This window comes from Rhinolophus sinicus, chromosome 4 (assembly GCF_057876585.1).
Source record: "Rhinolophus sinicus isolate RSI-liver-muscle chromosome 4, RSI-T2T, whole genome shotgun sequence".
Taxonomy (NCBI): domain Eukaryota; kingdom Metazoa; phylum Chordata; class Mammalia; order Chiroptera; family Rhinolophidae; genus Rhinolophus; species Rhinolophus sinicus.
Window position 1 is genome coordinate 7,164,912 of NC_142504.1, and position 23,879 is coordinate 7,188,790.

Sequence of the window (23,879 nt, forward strand, 5' to 3'; positions counted from 1 at the left end):
AACCACAAATTCACTAGAATGATTTAAACAGATGGAGAGGCACATATTTGAAGAGAATTTGGAGAGGAAGATTTCTTTGGGGAGAACTGTAACACAGGTCCCACCCATCACTCCCACAGAAGAGTGAGAATCTAATGAGTGGTTGTCAAGACCAGTTGGAGAGCTCTACATGTGTTGCATCCAGTTTGGAGACCCAATGGGCAAGTCTGGATCACACATAAGAAATGTAAAGGGTGAGAGAGAAGGTAGCTTGTTGTTTTGACAATGAAGAAAAAAAAAATGTTAGTATTGGCTTATACACCCAAACTCAGGGTAAAGAATGCATAAATCCTTTCCATGGACCAGACGCTGGGAACACACACACAAGAGACCTAGCATAGGGTCATCTAAGTCCCCCCCCAAGAGAACCACATGGTAGTTGACCATAACAGAGAGAATGTAAAGGTATCAAGACACTGTAAAGGGCTGAAAAAGCAGTGACCAACTATCTAAAACCAAAACAGAGATGCACTTGGCAGGGTCAAAAGAAGTTCAGGTAAGATGCCCCCATATTTGGGGTAGGGGAAGGTTTCTAAAATACCCTTAAAAGAACAGGAACCCACTTTAATCTCTTCAGAGACACAGAGAGCATGGTATCAGTCAGTTAAGAACTGTCCTACCTTTGTTCTTCTCTTTCATTCTACACCCTGTGTACAAAGTGGTCAGAAACCCAGTTATCCAGATCAGGGAAAGGGGATGAAGATGAAAACTGGAAGTGCTGGAGAGGCAACTCACCACACCTTTTCTCAGTTGTAGGGAAGACTAGGTAGACAACTCAAATTTAAATTTAGAAATTCGATTAGTACACGGGAATGGACATTTTAATTATTAACTACAGACTGTGTCTGAACTTAACGCAACCACAACTAGAAGAACCACAGACCTGGCCCCTGTTTTCAACAGAGGCAGGAGAAGGCGTAGCCCTATAGAACCAATTTAAAGAAACAGTGAAAGACAAAAATAAAATTCTTTTATAATTACATCTCAGGAGTCATTTTGGTTCAATGCAATGATTCCTTTTACAAAATGGTTAATTCATTAAATCCACATATCTACAAAGCAAAACTTGGAAAATCATTTTTGGATATATTTATTGACTCTAAAGTTGATTAATTAAATTCCTTTGAAGAATTTAAACTGCAATTAACAATTTAGAGTGACTGCTTCTTCCGAATACTTTAAAAACCCTGAACAGCAAATCCAATATACACAAACACAGTGACTCAATGATTGCATAACTGTTCAATACCTTAAAATAACACTGGTAGCAAAACTAATACCATGAATGAAACTTTGCTTTAATTCCAATTTTTATACCTTCCTAGGCTTTCTGTAGCTTTACCAGAACCAATGTTTACAACACTGACTTTCCAGGGAATTAAAAAAATAAAATAAAAAAATTCCAGATCTAAAAGAAAACTGATGCCAATTCAGAATACCAGAATCCAGATTGTTGGCTGGTTGGTTCACTTACGTTTGCGGCGTGGCACTTGGTAGTGTGGTCCAAGGAAAAGCCAACATCTGTCTCTGCATTAAGCCAATTGCCTTTTTGTCACCACGCAGCAGCCTACCCGTCTGTCTCCTCGTACCTGCCCCTAAAGAAAGGAGAGTCTGTGAGACGGATCCTTTCAGGGACTTTGCTTCACCTTTGTGCTTGCACCTCATGTCTCCCTGTTTGGCCCCAGAAAGATGGCTGGTCAGCCAATGACGAGTAAGATTCCCTGTGGGGGGGACAAGTCAAGCCAGGTGGGGCCAACAGGAGAATTGAGTCGAGTGGGGACCAACAAGAGAATCCACGGGGTTCATAGAGGTGGGCACAGCCCCCACCTTCCCCTGGCTAAGGAGAGCCTCTGCCTCTATGGCTGCATTCCTTCCCACAACCTGCAGGGGAAGAGATTCAACGATATGCTCTCCATCTATTCATATGCATAAAGGTTTTGTCCCTTGGGGAAGTACAAACATCCTGAGACTTATGGTTCTGCTGCCTGCAGGCAGGGGTGATTGGCTTGAATCAGTTTCCTATTATGATGTATGGGATTCACAGATCTTGAGATTGACAAGCTTTATCTCCTTTACTTCCCCACCTAACTAATAAAAGCTAATGGTAGGCCCGATTTGGGGCCCAGTCCTTGCGGCTGGAGTCCCTTGGCCCCGCTTGCACTCTATTCTTGACTACTGTCTTTCTTAACCCTGCACCACCCTCCTCACTCCCCACAACCCTCGTTGTGTGGGACGGGACACCTTTTTATATCAAACATTTACTCATCACATCCTGAGACCCATGTACCCTTGTCTTTAATATAAATTTTAATTTTTGAAGACTTATCTTTCCTGAAGTTTCTCATAGCTGGAAGTCCCTATAGCATCACCTTGACATTATGATAACACTGAACAGGTTGTTTCAATTATTAAAATATATGTATTTCTTATTAGTATTTGATTAACACTAATAAAGGGTTATTCATAATGAGTCGAGGCATCTTCTTCTCGGAGATGCGGGGTTCAGTCGCTGTGCTTTTTCTCTCAGCACATCTGGAACATCCTTTTTTGTCATGGTCATCGTGTATGCCATGGTTGTAATCACCTTTAGTCATCTGCAAGTCATTATTACATAAGCCCACGAATTCTGGTAAGTCCTTTTGTATTAGGTATGTTCCCCTCTTTTCTGGTCCTTTCTATAATAAGAACAAAGTCAGCCTCATTGTGCACAAATCCTGTGCCATGTTGGCTCATTTACATGTTGTAGTTCCTCCTTCTCTCCTGAACAAATGAGTGTATGTGCTAAATATATGAAAATGTATGCTAACCATATGGAAACATAAGCAAAGAATGTCATCCCAATGCTGTCCTATTCGTTTAAATCAATGAAGATGTAAAGATCCTGTTGATGTTGTTCTTCTACTGTAATACCAGTACCTCTTTGCGCACCTTGTGCTTTCTCTTTTGTGTATTTCTTTAAACTCATGACCTTTTGCAGGCCTAACGTGTTCCAACCTAACCATTAGCATTATTACTTTTGGGTTTATTATGCTGGCTTTTTTGTCATTGCAGCACTAGCCCAGATGTTTTCAGAAGCAGCTTTAACTTCTAGTTCATAACAGGTCACTTTGGATCCATCTCATTTTGTCTTTGCACCAAGCTAAGAGTCAACTACCCTCCAGGGATCCCAGTGTGTGTACTGAGAGAGCACATGGAGGTGGTAATAAATTATAGTGCCCTGTTGTTGGGTCACTTCAAATAATGATTGAGCTGGAAAATCACTCTTTTAAGAACATGAATTCACACTGATTTTTCCCAGGGTAACATATTACTGAACCCAACTTTTCTTGTACAGTTGCTTTTATGCTTATAATAAATATGCAATGAGATGGAGAAAATGCATTACCTTCACAGTCGGTAGCAGAATTCCTTCTCAGGAGACACCAAACTCTCTTAAGAAAAACGTGTTTTAAGTTTTTAGAGTAGAGGTGAGCTCCCGAACCCTCCCAATCGCCACTATCCTGGCCTAAGGAAAAGCTGGCCCGAAAGTTTCAGTGAAGAATTTAGCTGTCTGAGGGCCGCCGGGAAGAAAGGATTTGTGGACAGCACATGAAAGATGGGGAAGAAAGTGAGGCTCAAAGGTGTCACTGCTTCTCATGATGATCCACCAAACAAATAAATAAAACATGAAATTCTCAGTGTGTGTGTGTAACGGGGTGTGTAGGGGCTGCTCATCAAGATTGAAGAGAGTTCTGAGCATCGCGTCAGATGGAGGACTTGTGGGGCAGACGTAGTACTCCAGGATCCAGAAACACAAAGACCGAGGGAGAGACCTGTAGAAATTTGCTAAACATCATGAAGACCCCTTGAGACTCCACAGACTAGAGTCAGAGAGGTTACCACCAATTTCATGGAGATACCGAGAAACGCAAAAGTCCCCTGTTTTAATAACAGGGAACCAACAACTTCTTAGAAGAGGGTTGTCAGATTTAGCAAATAAAAACCATAGAATTCAGTTAAACTTGAATTTCAGACAAAAAAATTAGTTTAAGTAGGCTCCGTGCAATATCTGGGACATATTTATACTGTATGGAAACTCAACAAGAGGGATTGAACGCACATCAACAAATGGAAATTGTAAACAGTCTACAAAACGTGATTATATATGAAAGTACAAATATATCCAGTGTTATATCATCTGTATCCCTCCTCACTGTAAATGTAGAAAACCCTTAGCCATGATAACAGATAAAGCTCCACTCATTAATTTTTAAATTTATATCTGTTTCGGTCATCCTGATTTTGCATCGTCTCTTCATCCTTTGCTTTCTATACGACCCATGCTAATATGTAACAATCATGGTTTTTCTAAACTTACTTTTCCAAAATGCTCACAATATCTGTGTGTTGGCAAAAGAGTTAAGTAGAAGGTCTTTACAACTATTTCTTCAGCTCCAGTTAGTTCTGCCCTCCAAAGCAGACATAACTTGCCCTCAAACACTCAAAGTCACCCATATACACTTTGGGAAATGATGGCTGTCCTCACAAGTGGTCCTCCTCATCTCTCCACACCTCATCTAGCTCATCAGAACCTTTTCAGGCTGTTGTCTGGCAAGACTGCCTTGGAGAAGGTGGAAAATTCTTTTCTGATGGGAATAAAGAAGACTTTGCCTTGAGGAAAATGACGACACATTCTACAGGGATCGTGGGTCTTGCGGGGAGACACGGGCCGTAACTGTATATTCTCCAGGAATCCTGGGTTTTATTGGGAGACATGGAGCCATAACTGCAGTTTCTCAGCAGTTTCTGACCCTCTTCCTGATCTCATTCCACTGCACTCATTCTTTCTGCAGCCGCAGTGCCCTTCCATCTCAAGCATTTTCATATCCTGGAGTTCTGCAGGCAGCGACGTCAGGGGAACTCTCAGCTTAGTTTCTTTGTATAATGGGTCAGAGACACAGAATAAGAATCCATCGGGGGTAAGTATTTCAAGTGAAACATGCATATCTAGTGAATCTTCAGCAAGAAATCAGTGGGTTATACAAAATCCTTTCCAAAAAAATATAGAAAAAAAATTGTAAGTTAATATAACTTTACAAAAGTGACTGTGTATCAGAGAAACACATTTGTAAAAAGTTACCAAAAAAAAAAAAAAACACAAAAAAAGCATTCTCAAAGTCCTGCTGAGAGAAGAGCTGGTTGAACTCCATGCAGCGGCGATAAAGAACTCAAAATGACCCAGAGCCTTCCAGGAATGCATAAGGGGCATAAATGTTTGGGGAAAGGTGAGACTGCAGTTTTCTCAGCTTGTCAGAAGGTGGGAAACGGCCATCAAGCCCCACTCTTGTCTTCTGTACGGAAAGAGGGCTGGACTACATCAGTGACACGCAAGCTCTGTTCCTGGCAGGCCGGAAGCTCTGTGGTGACATAAAGTTGGGGAGGTGGGCAGGGTGTCCCATCCGTGAGCCAGAACAGCTCGAAGTTCTTTACATATTGGAATGCACAGAAAATTACCACTGAAATAGGAGCTTAGTATTTCTATTAGTTTGCTAGGGCCACCATCACAAATTCTCACCAAGTTAGTGGCTTAAACAACTTAAATGTATTCTCTCACAGTTATGGAGGCCAAGAGTCCAAAATCAAGGTGCCCTCAAGGCTGTGCTCCCTGCACTGGCTCTGGGGGTGGATCTGTTCCTTGCCTCTTCCAGCTTTCAGGGGCTCCTTGGCTTGTGGCCGTCTGTCCAATCCCTGCCCCAGCCTTCACAGGGCCTTCTCTTCTCAATGTGTCTTCTACCCTTCTCTCATAAAACCCTGACATGGACTTAGGGTCTGTGCTAACCCAGGGTGACCTCATCTGGAGATCTTTACATTAATTATAACTGCAGTGATGGTTTTTCCAACTAAGATCACATCCACCTGTTCTGAGTGGACACATCCTTAGGGAGTCCACCATTGAACTCACAACAGTATCCAAGAGAATTTTATCTGACCAGTATTTTAAAGGTATAAATATATTTCAAATTATGGATTAACAGATGCTTTTGCAATTAATAAAACATACCAAGATGTATAAAGGAAACACTAATTATCTACTCCTTTCTCTGCGTCCCTCCAGTCTCACCTTTTCCCAAACATTTATCTGTAACCCATACAGATTTACCATCCCTTCAGCCAATCAATCTGGTTACCCAAGTTGACAACTCTGTTTTTAGTTCCATGCTTTAATTACAGCTCATGCAATTACACACACACACACATACACATACACACACACACTTGCACTAAAAGGAATTTGGAATTGATTATAAAAACTGTACTATATTATACACACTCCTTTGTATGTTACTTTTTTCATTCAAAACAGTTTTGAGTACATTGTTCTAAATCAGCTGGTATATTTTTAATTTTTAGAATTATTTTATTATTTTAATGGATGCATAGAGGCAAAGTATTCTACAATGTCAATAAACCAATATTTATTTCAAGCCTCCCCCTATTGATGGGCATTTATGATATTTCCAACTTTCTATATTTTTTCCCATCTGAAAAATTCTATGATAACCCTTGTATATACAATTTTATAAGCTAGTGATTTTATTTCTGTATACGGCAATATAGTAATTGATATTGCTATGATTTCCCAGCTGTAGGATTGTGGACCAAGAATGCATGTATTTTTAATTTCAGTAGATGTTACCAGATGGCTTTCCCACACAAAATTCCATTTGTCTACAAATATATGAAAATGCCCATTTCCCCATATTACAGCCAGCAATAATTGTTACTACTCTTTCACATTTTTGCCAATCTAATGGATGTAAATAACACCAGTTTCGATTTAATTTGCATTTCTCAATCAGTGATTTTGAGCAACTTCTCAAATGCTCATTGGCCATTTGGATTTTCTCTTCTATGAAATGTTTATTTCTATTCTTTGTTCCTTTAACTAGTAGGTTGATTATGCATCTTTTACTCACTGAATTCATCTTTTATTATTAAACTCTCATCCTTTATTATGTTACACATGTTTATTGCTTTTTAATCCAGTTCTCTAGTTTTAGGTAGGACAATGCCACATCGATCTTTATCACAATGACTACTGTATTTTTAACAATGATAATGTAGGTTATCTGTCCTAGATCTTTTCTTTATACTCTTCATGGATAGTCTCAGGCATTTATATTGCATATTCAATATTATTTTATAAAATCCCTCCCAAAATAAAACCCTCTGGAGTCTAGGGTTAAATTAAAATTGCATTGAATTCTTACTGTAATTTTAGCAGAACTGACATGATATTACACTTTCCCATCCAAGAATGTATCTTTTCCCTTTTTAAAATATTATTTAATGTATAATTCAAAGATACTTTATAGTTTTCTTTTTAACAACTCTATGCCATTCTCAGTAAATGTATTTCTAAATATTTTACGCTTACATTGTTATTTTAATGGATTTCCCTTTTTTATTTTTAGGTTTTGTTAACTGAAAGATAATCTATTCATTTATTATAGTTTATCCACTATTTACTTATCTACAAAATTATTTTATTCATACCATTCTTGTGCTAGAATTCATGGGATTTTTAAATATACAATCATATTCATCAATAAAAAAAGAGATGATTTAATCTCTTTTTTCCAATATTTTATCGAATGGTCTATGGTACAGTATTTGTTATAACATCCAAAACTATAAAGTGTTAATGGCAATAATGAGCATCTCCATCTAGTTCCTGATTTGAATTGAAATGACTTCAAGGTTTTGAGAGCAATTCTTTCCATTCGTATTTTACTTAGAGTATTCATTGAAATTTTTCTAATATGTTTTCAGTTTCTCTTTAAATTTTAAGGTATTTTTCCTTCTTTAGTTTGTCAATTAAACAAATTATAATGATATTTTCTGATATTGAGCCACCTTTACATTTCTGGATAAAATTCCAGTGGGCTTTAATAAATCTTATTAGGCTGCAATGCCAGATTTTATTTGAAAAAAATTCAAATGTTAGTATATCTCTATTGATATATGAGACTGGTTTATAGTTTGCAATTTTGAAGTACCTTTACCAAATTTGGACATTAGAGTTGTGCTGACTACAAAAATGATTTGAAGAATTTTCCATCTTTTTCTAGTTTATAAATTGATTAATAACATGAGAAATACCTGTTCTTTTGAGATTAGTTAGAACTAAGAAAAACAGCTGGTCACGATGCCTCTATTTAGTGTCATAAAATATACATATCATAAAATTTACCATTTTAACCATTTCAAGTGCGTAATTCAGTGGCACTAAATATTTTGACAATGTGCAACGATCACCATTATCCATTTCCAGAAATTTGTCATCATCCCAAACAGAATCTCTGTACCATTAAACAATAACTCCACCTTTCACCCTTTCTCTAGCCCCTGGTAACTTCTATTCTCTTTCCTGTCGCGATGAATTTGTCTATTCTACATACTTCATATAAGTGGAATCACAATATTTATCTTGATTCCACTTATATGAAATATGTAGAATAGACTTTTGGTCCCATAAGATTATAATGAAGCTGAACAATTCTTATTGCCTAGTGACATCATAGCCACCACAACAGCATAGCGCAATGCATTACCCACATATCTGGTGATGCTGTGTAAACAAACGAACTGTGCTGCCAGTCGTATAAAATTATAGCACATACAATGATGCACAGTGCATAATATTTGGCAATGATAATAAATGACTATGTACCAGTTTATGTATTCACTATGCTATACTTTTATCATTCTTTTAGAGTGTATTCTTTCTACTTATATTTTATCAAGTTTGCTATAAAACAGGAGGCCCCATTACTTCAGCAGCAGCCTCATATATCTTTTGTTTACTGTGTCTCAATCTCATCATTTTCTCATGATTAATTCAATTGGGTATTGTTTTATACAATCACATGCTGTACAGGCTTGTAAGCTAGAAGCATGTAGCCTAGGTGTGAGGCCTTGAGCAAGTCACTTCACCTCTCTGTGCCTTGGTTTCATTATCCATAAAATGCAGGTGACATCAGTACTTGCCTCATAAAGTCTTTGTGAGGATGAAATGAGATAACATATGCAAAATATCTTCTACAATGCCTGGCACATGTACTCTTGTAAATATTAGCAGTGGAGAATTTGCGATCTCCCACCCCCAAAAAATTTTTACCTCTCTTTCCCACTCAGGTCCTGAACAATTTGGGGATTTCAGAGAATGAAAAGACACAGGCAAAATATCACCTTATGAGTGACAATGTTTGGAGAATGCAGCTTCGTTTGAGAAGTAAATTGTCCTGCTAAATGTACCTCAGAATTAGGTAGACTCACGCTCCTTCTTATAGAAGCACCACCTGGGCCAGGCTTCCCATGGAAACAGAAAGAGCAGAATATGTGTGTCCCCTACAAGAAGCTCTTTTTCAAGAAGACTGATAGAACTTGGCCAAACATGCACAGATATTCTTTCAAAATTAACCAGGGTGATCATTCTATATCACCAGGGCCTGAGTGACGAAAGGGTCAGGAGAGAGAAGGGAAGTGTTACACAAAATTCTTCTTCATGGAAACAATGACTAGGGAGAAGACATTCCCATCTAACCTAAAATGTTACCATCATCATTAATAATTCATTTGCACTATACTATGTTCCATTATTTAATTTGCTATTACCTTCTACCTTTATCTTTTCAAATCATGCCATGACTGTATTAGCTTCCTATTGCTGCTGTAACAAATTACCATAAACTTAGTGGCTGAAACAATGCAAATTTATTCTTTCAGAGTTCTGGAGTTCAGACATCCATAATCAGTCTTTCTGGGCTAAAATCAAGATATTGGCAAGGCTGATTCCTTCCGGAGACTGAGGGAAAAATCATTTCTTTGCCTCTTTTAGCTTATAGATGCCACCTGTTTGTAGCCCTTCCCTTGCATCGTCTCAACATCTTCCTTCTATCATCTCATCTCATCTACTACTGTCTTTGACCTTGTCTCCCTCTTCTAATGACCCTTGCGATTATACTGTGCCTAACCATATAATCCAGGATAATCTTTCATCTCAAGATCCTCAATCACATCTGCAAAGTCCCTTTTACCATCTAAAGTAACAAATTCTCAGCGATTAAGATGTGGGTATCTTTGGGGATACCTCCTCACACTTGGACATGACAAAGCTGTCATTCATGCCCAGGTCTTTTGCACGTCAAAGCCTAATCTTCTGAACACTCTGAATACTGCCCTCCTTCCTGGCAGGCATGAGGGGGAACTGAATACTAACCATAATTCTTAAAGAAAGCTCTGTGTTCTGGGCATCAATCTTGGTTTGACTTCCTTCTAAGAAAGTTGCTGGATATAAAGCTGAAATAAAAAATAGCCACCACAGATCACAGTGGTCTTGTTCTGTCCACTCATTCAATGCTATTAATTGTCTGGGTCATTTATACCTCTCCTTGTACATGAATAGAGCCTAGACTTGATTACAAAACAAAATCTCTTGAAAAGATTCCACCACTTAAAATACGGCCACCCAGAGGACATTTCATCTTCCACGGCATGGAACTATCACCACTCTGTCAGAAGCTGCCTAATTAAGATATCAGACTTTCCTCTCATTTGACCAGTTTTATTTCACTTTTGATTCCACCTCCGTCCCCTTCTCTCATCCTGCAGGCAGTGGACCATATGTATTTTTACTTCACAGAGGATTTAATAGGTAGCCCCAATTCTACAGCTGGACGTCCCACAAAGCAATATTCTCCATGATAAATTTCAGCCATTTTTGACCCTCAGCTTTCCTTTGAGAGCCATATCCACCATATTGATAAGACCTCGTATTACCATCTCAGGAGTACAACAAGGTTAAGATGATTGCTGTCTCAGCAAGAGGCTGAGCCTTTGATTCATGCTTTTATAACAATGAGGCTGGATTACTGCAATTTGTTGCTGGCATCCCTCCCAGAATGCTCACTGCTTTGACTTGACTGTGTAGAAGATTCAACAGTCAAGTGTTCAACAATTAATACAGAAATGCCTGCACCCACCAAATCAGTGCCATAAACATTACGCTGAAATACAGAATTGGGTTGAAAAATTGTAGGCACAGGTCCTTGCTTTTAACCCTGTGAAACACAGGAAACCTTTTCCTTCCAGAAACAGGCTCTTATATATAACCCTGCTGTGCAACTGACTCAAGAGGTCTAAGCCACTTTATAAGAATGTCACACTTCACTAGACTATGCCTCTGATCAGAAATCTGGGGAAAATCTCTTTCCAGAGCCTAATTCCCTCACAGCCAATCCCCACTTCCTAGCACTTAGCTATATCTTATTAGAAGGTACTTTCATTTTTAAAAAGGAATATATATATGTTCTATCCTATGCATTAACACCTTCAGGAAACTCAAATCGCACAATGTTACAGTGTCTACATTCTCACAGAGAAGTATTCCTTATTGACTCTTGTACTGTCCTGGGTGGGGTCTCCGTCCATCCTGCAGAACAGTGCTTGTCACAATGAGCTCCTGGGACCACCCACCTGCAGGTCACATGGCCTGATCATGAAGAACACAGATTCCAGGGTTCTACTCCTAGGACCAATGGGGGGTGGGGCTAAGAATTGGCATCATTTCATAAGCTTTCCAGGTGGTCATCATGTCCACTAGCCTTTGAGATCCTCTGTACTAGACACCAAAGCCTCGTTTAGGACCCCACCCGCTGCCTGTCCAGGATGGGTGGCTTCCTCGTGTGCCTACTGCACATGAATGCGTGAGCAGTTGATCAACCCACACAGCGATTCACAAAGCCCAAGGGGCGGCTGTCTCTGCTCTTGCGATCTGCTCAACACTCCTGATGGGTAGAGAAGTCATGAGGAGAGTTGTGAGACTGGGAAAACAACAAAGAACACCCAGTTAAATGTGAATTTCAAATAACAACAAACCATTTTTAATGTAAGTATGTCCTGTGCAATATTTGGCAATTTTAGCTCCAGTCCCTGGAGTTCTCAACTGACCCAGGGTCTCGTCTTGGTTGGTGTCCCCTCCCAGCCACGAAGGGAACAGACAGAACCTCTGGGCATGGAGGACCGCAGGAAGGAAAGCAGGCCCCCTTCTTGGGCGCCTCCAACTGGCTTCAGTTCCGCCCATAAGGAGCAAGCCAAGGTTCTTCTCCCAGTCTCACTGCCACTGCTCGAACAGGGTTTTACGAAGAGCGTGGTTCTGGTTCCTCTGACTCTACTGCATTTATTAAAAAGGGGCAAAAACGTTCCCTCATGGGTGTTGCTATGCTGAATCCGTGAGGCAACATGCGGAAAGCTTAACACTGACTTCTATTTCCTCACCCCCACTCTCGTCAGAGCTGCACCATTTCCACTTTCAACATTAACACAGTGCCCTCATGTCACACATACATACACACGCACACGTCTGCATAAGTAAGGGCACCTGTGCTCACCTGTGCACACACACGATGTGCATGCACACACATTTGTGGAGTCCCTCTCGTGCTCCAGGTAGGAGATTGGCACACCACAGCATAGTGGTTAAGAGAGAAAGGGCTCCGAAGCCAGGCGTTCAAATTCCACCTCTGCTGTTTACATTTTCTGTGTGACTTTGGCTGTCTCTTCAACCTCTTCGTACCTGAGTTTCTCCCTTTGTAAAATGGGAAAAATAATGCCTGCTTCACAGGGTCATTGTAAGGATTGAATACACTCATACAAGCAATCACTTAGAACAGTCCTTAGGTGGTCAGCGCCAATAAGAATTAGCTATTAGCTATTGCTGTTTTTGTCACCATCATCATCATCATCTCCTTGTCACCCAGGTATGTTCTTGACACTCAGTAACCTCACAGGGCCAGGAGTTACTTCCCCAAGTAATCCTTTCCACTTACGACTGGAAAGACCCCCAATTGCCCATATTTTATCCTAAATAAGAGCTGAGGAAATAGTTCATTTATATCTCAATAAGCTGATTTCCATCCCCTGGCAATTTTTAAAGCAGACACGTGCTATTAAAACCCTCTTTTAATTGACCTAAATAACCACAAATAGAGGAATGGCTTAGAGTTCTTGTGAGTCCACATTTATTTTGGTAATTAGTTGTTTGGGGAAAAAAGCTTATCCTTAGAAGTTGTCTAAAGATCAAAATATGTAACCCAGTTCTTTGAAATGTGCCATCTAACCATAGAAGACCGAAAAATGCCCATGCCTAGGAAAAATGTGATTCTCACTGTCACTGCTAAGTTAACCTTTTGTAGGGACTCTTCCCATTGACCAATGCCTGCTACCCAGCAAGTAATTTCCCACTACAGACGCCGAGTATCGACATGGCAGGCATTCACACACTGACCCATCTATTCAGTAAGTGTGCCTTGAGAGCCTCTATCTGTGAGGTGATGTAGGCGGAGCAGTGAACAAAACAGACAAGTAACCCTGCCCTCAAAGCGCTTACATTTTACAAAGAGGATGGGAAAAAAATATGCACACATAGAAGGGCATTTGGTGATAAACTCAGGGAGGAAAAATAAGCAAGGATGGGGCTGGGACGTGCAATAAATACTGTACTTTTACTTCGAGTTATGTGGGAAGACCTCACTGGTATTTGCACAGAAACCCAAGAGAGGTGACAGAATGAGTCCTGGAGATCCGTAGGCAGAGCAGGCAGCAATGGGAAGATTCTGAGACAGGACAGTGACTGACACACTTGGTTAAGGTAAAAGAGAGAAATGTGGCTGCCGTGGAGAGAAAATACTGGGGGGAGGAGGGGGTGACGGGGTTGGGTAAATGGTGTCAGAGAGCAGCACGACACTGGAGGGCACTGCAAGCAATTATGGGAACATTTGCATTTATGAGACTGAAATGGGACTTCATTAGAGGGTTTTGCACAAAGGAGTAACAGGACCTAGTTTATCTTTTAGAAGGCTCTCACTGATTGCTGTGCGGAGAATGGTGGTGGGGGGGGGGGCAGGTTTAACAAAAGTAAGGAGACTACTAGGGGTCATTGCAATAATCCAGGTGAGACAAGATGGTCACTTGGATTAGGATGACAGCAGTGGAGGTAGTGAGAAGTGGTTGGATTCTGGATATAGTCTGAGGGTCCAAAAGTACATGGTTCATGCCATCCAAAAATAGGAGCATGCAATGAGAGTCATAACTCAAAACAAATACAAGTGAATTGGAACATTCCTTAAAAGAGTTAAATTTTGAATCCATAATGACGCCCACAGGTATGGAGTTGAGAAGATGCTGCCCTGGGCGGTAATGTGAGGAGAGATTAGAAAGATAGAAAAGCAAATGGAAACACAGGAGGCCACAGTGGGTTTCTGAGGGAGTGGAATGAAGAGAGGGGGTAAGGAAGATTGTTGAATTTGTTGTCACACACATTGTTCCCCTTGGCTTTTCTCAAAGGAAGCCTGAACAATACTGCGGACTTTTAAGCACCTTGTCAGAACAAAATACTAGCTGTTGATGCCTGCTATCTCAAACTGTATTTATGAAAGTAAAATGGTGCCTTTCCTTTAGCAAAGGTCAAGCTCTTTCTAGAATGGAGAACCCAGTTCCAGATCAGTATTGTAAGCCAGGTGCTTCTTTAGCAACACCATTGGTGAACAACCAGCACTGCTGCTTTCCCTTGGGTGTTCACGAAGCCGGGATTATCTATGAATTTAGCCTTATCTGGTAACCCCTTGCTTCAAACATAATGTTTTTCCCAAGAACCACACAAAAACAAACCTATGCAGCACATGGATCTACAAGTGAAAGGCAAAAGGGCCAGAAGAATCCAAAATAGGTCCTGAGAAGACAGATGGGTAAATGGCAGATTAGATTGAAGGACTTCTAAATTTCCACGGAGGAGGCTTTCCCTGGGTCCAAAATTATAAAAGATTCAGATAAAAATAAAGGTACTTAAAGGCTTGGAAATTGAATTTTAAAATAAGAATACTGAAAAATTTAACCTGAAGAAAACGTAATATTTGACATAAATTGGCTTTCAAAATAAACATATGAAAATAAGGATTCACTTCTAAAACACTGTCCACTGGGAACCCATTAGACAAAAGTGGCAGCCGATGTAAAGTTGATGTCACCTTGCATGAGTTTGAGTCTCTGTGACCCACAGCGAGAATTCCAAGACTCTGCAGACAACACCAATAATCACGGGCAAATTCACATAATCATTATTATAAATTATTATTCATAAATAATAGAAGTTTACATGACACCCTCAGGGTGGCTATCCTACTGCTTTCTGATGCAGACCTGCTCTCTAACACTAATTGAATGTTTTTGTTGTTTTCTTTTCTATGAACTTGTCTGGAAGGGGATTCACGGACAGCCAATCAAACTCATATGACAAAATTATCTTCAAAAGTGGAAACAAATTTTGGCTAAAACAAGATATTAAAAACAATCCGCTAAAATTACTTTTAAAGAATTGATTTATCTTAAATGTCTGTTTATGTTAAAATGAATGAAAGGGTGTCCTTTGGGAAAGCCACGCCTGTAGGGATGTACCGATGGAAACAGATTGAGTTTCTCTATAAAAATTCACTTGTGACAAAGATGAAGCTGGCTCTTAAAAATGTGTGTAATTAGTTAGTTTGCTATCTTCTTAACTTCTGCTAAGTAGATTCCTATTACAGTGTTTGGAACTGAGAAATAGTACAGGCTTATAATATATAAGCAGTATGTTTATATGCCCTCATCCTTTGGTGTAATAAATCTTTATTCTATTGTTATGCTTCTACTCTCTGCACTGTTATAAGTATATTTATGGGCAAAGGTGTTAGGAAGCTACTTGGTGTTGTATACAGCAAAGTTAATTAACACATTTTCAGTCACAAGATAAAAATGTGAAATGAAGATATTAAAAACATTTATACTAATAATAATTACATTTACTGAGTCCCTAGATGTGTCAGGTATTTTACATATATTATCCTTAACCTCACAACAACCCTGCTGATACACACCATTATTCGCACTTTTCATATAAGGAATCCTAATCACATAAATTTAATTTCTTGCAGAAAACAGCAGAAAATAATAATTCTTATATTTTGAACTACATAAATTTGAATTCAAAACTGCTGGACTTTCTACTATTCTACATCGCATTTTTTAGTATCATTTATTCAGTTTATTTATTTAAATCTATATTTAAATCATTCTGTTTTAGTTGATAACATTTAAGAATATTGAATACTGAAATTTTTAAAATGATATTTTGATTTATTCTTACAAAATTAAAGTGTGTGGGCAACATTTTCAAATGATCCTTTGAGACCTTTACTTCTAGGCCATTTTACTACAAACACCATTTTTAAAACCTGATTTCCAATTTTAGTGTAAGTGCTATATAAATTGTGAATCCTGTCCTACAAAGTAAATGAATATAGGCCTCATTTTGCAGCAAGACTTGACAATATGAGAATTAAGAAACTCAGCTCCAATTAAACAGCATAGTGTCCCAGACTTTTAGAGGTGATTGCTCAAGGAGCCAAAATAGAAAGACCGCTTACACGAGAGACGGCACCAAGGACTGTTTTGCTCAGAAATCTGACCTCCTCGTATTAGCTAAGGGCATCCCTAGAGTCAATACAAGCCCATGAAAATATCAGAATTGATTTACAATAGAAAAACACATGTTCATGTCTTGTTTCAGACACTAAAATATTTATCAAACACAATCTTTCTCTCTGAGGATTATAATGCAAATCCCCCTCCTGCTGAAAACAAACAAACAAAACAAAACAAACACAATAAAATTCAGAGAGGCTAGATCACTTTGGAGCTACTTAGACCAGATCAAGCAGACAGACTTCATGCTGAGGGCAATGTGTGGCCAGGAACCAAGCGTGCTCTAGCAGGTAGCCATTGTACTGCTCCATTATTTCTAACGTAATGAGCAGAGGAGGAAATCCCTAGTCAGCTGAAGTGCTCAGGACTCAAAAGGCTTTCCTTAGACATCTCACTACCATTGTGCTTGGACCCTGACTCATATCCCCCCCAACTGTTCAGGGAGGCATAACTGGGCCACCAGGTGTAGTGACAGTTAAACTGAGAGAGCAACGGGCAAGGGGTGGCTTGTCTCGGTTGTTCCTGAAAGCCCTAATTTCAGAGGTGGTCAAGAGGTGTAAAAATAAAATAAATTAAAACATAAAATGTAGAGGTAATTTTTATCACTTCCTGAACCAGAATATTTATACTCAACTATTTATGTTGGTTTTAAACAAAATAGAACAAAGCACTCAAGAAAAATATGAACGCCACGACACTTCTCTTGAAAACAGAAACTTTCATTTCATGGTTGGTTCTTTTCTGTCACAGAGAAGACAATGAAATGCATGACAACGCTTCTGTATTTCCTCTTCTGCAACAAGCACAGAGACAATACATTCAGACGCTTTCTAAATCATACCCGTGAATATTCACCAACCACGGAATCAAAACCTATAAAGCCTACATCTGATCAGAATATTTCTGTTGCAATTATCTTCTCTGCAGAGAGAAAACCTGGCTGAAGCTGGCTCCTGAAAAAAACATTGGCTCTTATAACTGAGGTGTCCCCGTGTAATTTTAGTTTAGATACTACTTTTCCAGGGTTCTGATGGTGTCACCCGGACCTGGCTTCAATGTGAGCTGAGAAGTACATAGGATTTTAAGTCAAACCAGGATTGTAGGCCCAACTCTATCACTTTTTCTCTGGGGGATATTAGGAAAAGCAGAAGCTCTGTGAATTTCAATTCGCTTATTTGAAAAGTGGGGATAATAGTAGCCCTCTGAGGTAGAACGAAACGTGAGTGGAGCAAAGAGAGTTGCTAAGACTCTAAGGTATAATACAAACGCTAGAGATCAAAGCATATGACTTTCCTCCTAACAGAGTGTGTTAAAGACACTTCAGCTTTGGGAGTTAAGGGAGTGGGTGGGGGAGATGAAAGTGGGGAAGTGGAGAGAAAGGCGCAGGAGAGGAGTTAAGGAGCATGATGGGTCACGGTGGCTGACAGCAAAGAGAGAAGACCAGGGGTCTGGAGATGGCCTGGCAAGGGAAGTGGGACGAGGGTAAAAGGTTTGGGGAAAGTCAACAGAGGAAGGCCGCAGTGAGATGGGGAGAGTGAACCAGAGAAACCCCATCTTAGGCACTTGCCCTTCCCGTGAGGCCTGGAAAAGCCAGGGTAAGGGAGGAAGAGGTGAGCGCCAGAGGGGAGAGCCATAAATAAGGTCAATAAAAACTGCTCTCAAAATACACAATTCTTACCTCTGCACAGGTATGTAAACAACAACCAGCAACAAGAATGCTTCCCTGACAATCTTTCAGTTCTAAGAGAGATGGCATCTGCTCAGTGGCAATAGACTGAAGCCTTTACAATAGTACAATTACCAGATTTATTTTAAATTCTGATACATAAAAAGGTGGCTTTTTTACTTCCTACTGTTGATTCTCATGGAAACTACACTTATCATAGGTTTCAGGAAATGCCACTGAGGGCTCTGCGTTGATTGACAGGTATGCTAACAGTGGAAGTAATCCAGAATGGCGAATTAGAGATGAGACGTTTAAGGGCATCCTGCATTCTAATTAGCTGAGAGTCATGAAAGATGGAAGCCTCAGACACTGACCTTGTCACTTCTGGCAAGGACAAAAGTCATCTAATTTATATTAATAAAAGAAAAGTTTAAGTCTGCCTATTTAACATGGGAGAGTTTAAGCAAACTTTCATTAGCTTCCTTGGCTGATAAAGGAAAGGCTGCAAGACTGTAAATGCCACATATTTTGTAAATCAATAGAGATTGAAATTCATCTTATGGCATATGACGCTTTTTATAGCAAAAATATCTTTGAACTGGAGTAAACCGAGAACATTTGCTATCATCTTAAACATCTTACTCTTGTTATTTTTAGAGCCATTTATACTATTGTCCATCCCATGAATTAAAAGTAGGAGGAAATACTTTGGTGAGCAGTTGTGGAATCTGGAAGATACTTGTAGTCTTAAAAATACACATTTATTTTTAGTGTTTCATTCCCCCTAATTCTTCAGGTTAATATGGCACGTTTATAGTTTGAAACTCTTCAATCTAATCCCCTGCCACTTTATTATACTCCTGCCTACAGTGTTATTTAAGGACATAAGATCAAGGCTCAGATTTAATTACCAAGATAATTCTTACAGTCTTTTCTCTTGAAATTGCAATGTGTTTGCCCTGTTCATGAGTTACAATACAGCATCACAGAGAATTAAGGATACATTTACATTCCTTAGAATTCCACTGATGGATCTGGGTAAAAGGCAAATCAACAATTGCTGGATGGTCCAAAAGGATTAAGGCACAACTGACTTTCTAACCAACACCATGTCCTGAACTTAGACTTGTTTATTTAACCGTTGTCAACCTTTAGTGTGTCCCAGAAAGTGTGCTAAGTATTTGATTTACAAAACAGAACATGAGTCCTATCCTTAAGGAGTCTACAGCTTCATAGAAGAACAGAAAATATAGGACTTATAGAGCTAATTAACCATTTAGACAGAGGGTGATTAAATGAGGGCTACTAATCTCATTTCCTTCACTAAACATTCAGACTAGGTTTTCTTAAAAATGCTTACCTCTAGATTCATGACCCAATAACGTACCCCTTAGGAAATACCAATTTATTCTAGAATAAATTCCTGAGGCTTACTATTGTTTTGTCAGTGTCTTAGACTTGAGTCGTTTCTTTCAATGTCTGGCACATAACAGCGCCTCAAGAAATGACTGAGTGAATGGATGAGTGAATGAATCAAGGAATGTTGAGAGAAAATGCAAAATATAGAACATTTCTTTTTCCTCTGAAAATATGAGAAATTTAGTTTAAATACAGATCAAATTAAAACTAAGTTTTTATCACTGCTTCTTAGAACAGAGATAGACAGTAAGTCCAACTTAGGTATCTTGGAAAATTTCCTTAGAAGCAGTAACTTGGAAAAAATTGGAAGCACACTTGTAGCATCCTACATCAGTCGGTGAGTGACCCCAAAGGGCCAAACCTGGCTCTTTAATCTCTCTCTGTTCTCTCTGAAACGACATAGTATGTTGCTCTCTCTTCCTTGACAACCCCCTTCCAATAATAATGCCAGGTTCTGAGGAAATTCTCACTACAAAGATCCATTTTTCTTAATGTTATTTCTGCTAATTTAGGATTATTATCTTTAAATCCTTGTTTCATTTTAACATGACTGTGGATAATCTTGATACTGTACAATAATGGGAATCAATTATGAAAAAATGCAATGGTCCAATATATAATAGCAATATTTCTATTGCTGTTTTTCTGCATTTCACTTGTTCTGTTTCAAGCCTGGGTAACTGTGCTGTCCCTTTCTACACCTGCCAGAGGCAGTTACGAAAGAAAATTTCAAGGAACAACTGGAAAAAGAAGGTAACAAAAGGCATAATACATATTAATAAACCTGAAAAGTATTCAACCAACAGCCTATTATTATTCTTTATATCAAGAGAAAACACAGGAACTGAGCCTCAGAAGCAAAAATGAAGGGAAAAAATGATAACAACAGAATTTGGAAAATAGATGAAACACCAGAAGGCAGAAAGGGGTTCAAGGAGAGAAGGCAAAATATCTAGAAGGAAGCAGAAGAAATTAATTTTACAGGAATTATACATCTGTTATGGCATCAGACAACTGGTAGTTATACACACACAGAACTGACATAATCATATAAGATGTTCTTTACTTTAAAAAAAAAAAAAGTGATTCCTTTAGGCTTCACCTCTTCAATTAAATGCATACAGTATCTCTAACATTAATTAATTTAATAACTAGTTATGTATGCAGTCACTCATCAGAAATATCCGGTCCAAGAATGCAACTGGCTTCTAGAAAATCATTTTCCTTGATGACCCCAGTGGATGATGTGCTCTATGAGGATTTCATCAAATCCCAGTGTCTGTCCCACTGTAAATTCCAACTATTTCATATATATACAAACACACATAATTACTTCATATTCTGACAAGGTTTAAAAACATAAGCCACACACAAAATGTTACCAGAAAGAGTGAGATACTAAGTAATGTGTTACTAGCATATTGTCTATTTCATCCCAAAATGTGCAAAGAGGTAAAGCTCTATAAGGCAAACACTTTATGCCTTAATTCAACCCCATATTCCTAGTTCTTACGTCTGAAAACAGTGCCTGGTACACAGACACTGAAAGAATGCAAATTAGGAGAGAATGGCCTTCAACTCGCCATTCATAAAACTAGCTCAGGTGTGTCTTCAGTTACATCTTCTATATTTTCCATTATTTATTATTCAGCACTTAAAGCATAGTGTAGTCATAAAACACTAAATCCATATAAGGAATATTATACTCAAAGTATATTCATATAACATGATATTAATGTTGAGAAAATGACTCTGACAATTAAGTATTGATGGCAAATTGTGTTTTTATTTTTATTTTTATTTTTCAATTGCAGTTGACATTCAATAATAGTTCTAGGTTTACAGCCCAATGGGCAGACATTTGCATAATTTACAAAGTGATCCACCTGGCAGCATGCATAGTTATTACAACATTATTCACTATTGAAATTAATTTAATGGGTTGTGGTTTAGATATTTTAAAAGCATTTTCAAATGTGGTAAATTTGCCAATTCATAGCTCATATTATAGAGCTCACAGCTTGAAAACATGGAGACATGCAGGGAGCTTCTTACCTTACAAACACTGGAAAAAATTTACAGAATTAGGGGGAAAAAAAGTGAGCTAACATGCTACAGGACAAAAATTAAAAAGACAACTTCAAGAGAAAAAAGTCAATCTAATACACGGGATTTAATTGGGCATAATTTGAGTGCACACTTAGCTCTAGAGAACTGAATAGGAAGGAAAGGACCGTGAAAATGGAGCGCCAGACACACAGAGGAAGACCGTAAAGCTGCAGGCCTGTGAGACAACCGGGACATGCAAAGCTCCTTTAGGACAAGAGATATTTGGGGGGGAAAAAAAACAACAAAGAACACAGGGCTAAAAGCCAAGTTATAAAAGAAGGCTTAAGAAGCCTACCAAGAGCAGTGGATAGTCAGTATCTGTCTGACGAGCGAATGAGTGTGGGAATAAAGAAGTAAGCGAATATACTTGTATGTATGCTTTAGGTATTTTAAATAACTTCATTTAACAACAACAACAACCATAGGTTTTGCTCTACAGAAATGGTTCCCTAAGTGAGATAGTATAAGAGCTCTGAGGGTCTGCAACCCAACCCACAAGCCTGAGTGACTTCCTCTGGGAAGATAGTATTGCAATATAACCACATCCATCAAGTTTGTCCATAGCAACGAATGACCATTTTCTTAAAAGCATGACATGAAAATGATTTATTGTCATGAACAAGCAGGCGGAGGATATTTATTTTAAATAAATACCTCTTGGGAAAAAAAGAAGGTAATAGACAAGAACTGAAACCAGAAAAAGGAAAAACAGAAAGAAGAAGGAAAGAAGGAAAAAGAAGGGAGTTGAGGAAAGAGGAAGGGACGCGACCAAGACAGCGTAATGTCTCCTAGGCTTGACTAAACTGTAAACAGGTTCCTTCCTGACCTCTCCTCTTAAAGCATTTACTTTAGAAAACTTGTAAATTATGTCCATGCCCATTTTAGATGTATGCAAATCTTTTCAAAAGCCTCTTGAAGGTTTTAAACCCAGGAATGTCTTTCTCAAGGACCTGGGAGCCAGCTCTTGGAAATGTAAGCCTCAGGGGAGATAGTACCCATCGCTCTGATTCTGTGGGAAGGCAGGAGCCGAACTACAATGGGCATCTTCCTCCAAGTTTTAAAACTACATGCTGTCACAAAGACACAAGAAAAGTTTGCTTTTCCTTTGGGTAAAGCTAATTAACAAACAGAGATGGCCCGTGTTTTCCCTCTCATCTTAGTATTTAAAAATCCTCACACCCTTTGTATCAGTGGAGTTGAGCTCATACTGAGTTCAGGTCTTTCTCTGCCTATTGCAATAGCCTTGAATAAAGTCATCCTTCTCCACTTCACTTTGTCCACTGCACTTTTTGCTTTAACCATAGCAAAAAAAAAAAAAAACCAAAAACATTGATAGGAGAGGAGAGAAGAGTAAAGAAGATTAACTCATGGACCCTGATCAATAATTATTAATGTAAAAACTGATAAAAGAGAGCTTCTAAAAAAAACCCAAAAACATGGTTTTAGCTGATCATTCAGTAAATACGGAAACAACTAGTCCGTGGAGTATGCTGAACTACCACAGAATGGATGCATGGCCAAGCATGAGTCATGAACCTAGGACTCATTGAGCCTGCCACAGTGCAGACTCACCTAAGAGGCATTTGGCAACCAAAGAAATGCCAGCTGGTTGTGAAGAGGAAGAACCTAGGTCAGGAAGGAACAGGTAGTGGGGCCAATAGCCACCAACCAGGTAGAGGGCTGGCTTCTGCAGATGACTCTCGGTCTGACGTTAACTGTCCCAATGCTAAGTAGATTCACATTTGGTTCAGGTAGGCCTAGCACTCCAAGAGACAGAGTATTTATGTAGCAGAAATCCACAGCACACCTGGGCTGAAGTTGAGCGGATTCCAAGAGTACCTTCAGTAGTCAGGGGACAGAGAGCTGAGTGGATTCTCCTGTGGGACAGGCTTGGCAAGGACTTAGAGAAGAACTAGCCAGAGAAACAGAAGCCAAAGACCCATCAGGGGACCTGGATGATTCCATGGGGCGGGGGCAGGGGTGTAGGTATTGCAATGAAAGAGACACATGGGTGCTCACAGCTTGCTGCAGGCATCCTTGGTGCTTTGAGTCTGTCAACAAGGTGCTTCCCAGATTTTCAAGCCTAGTG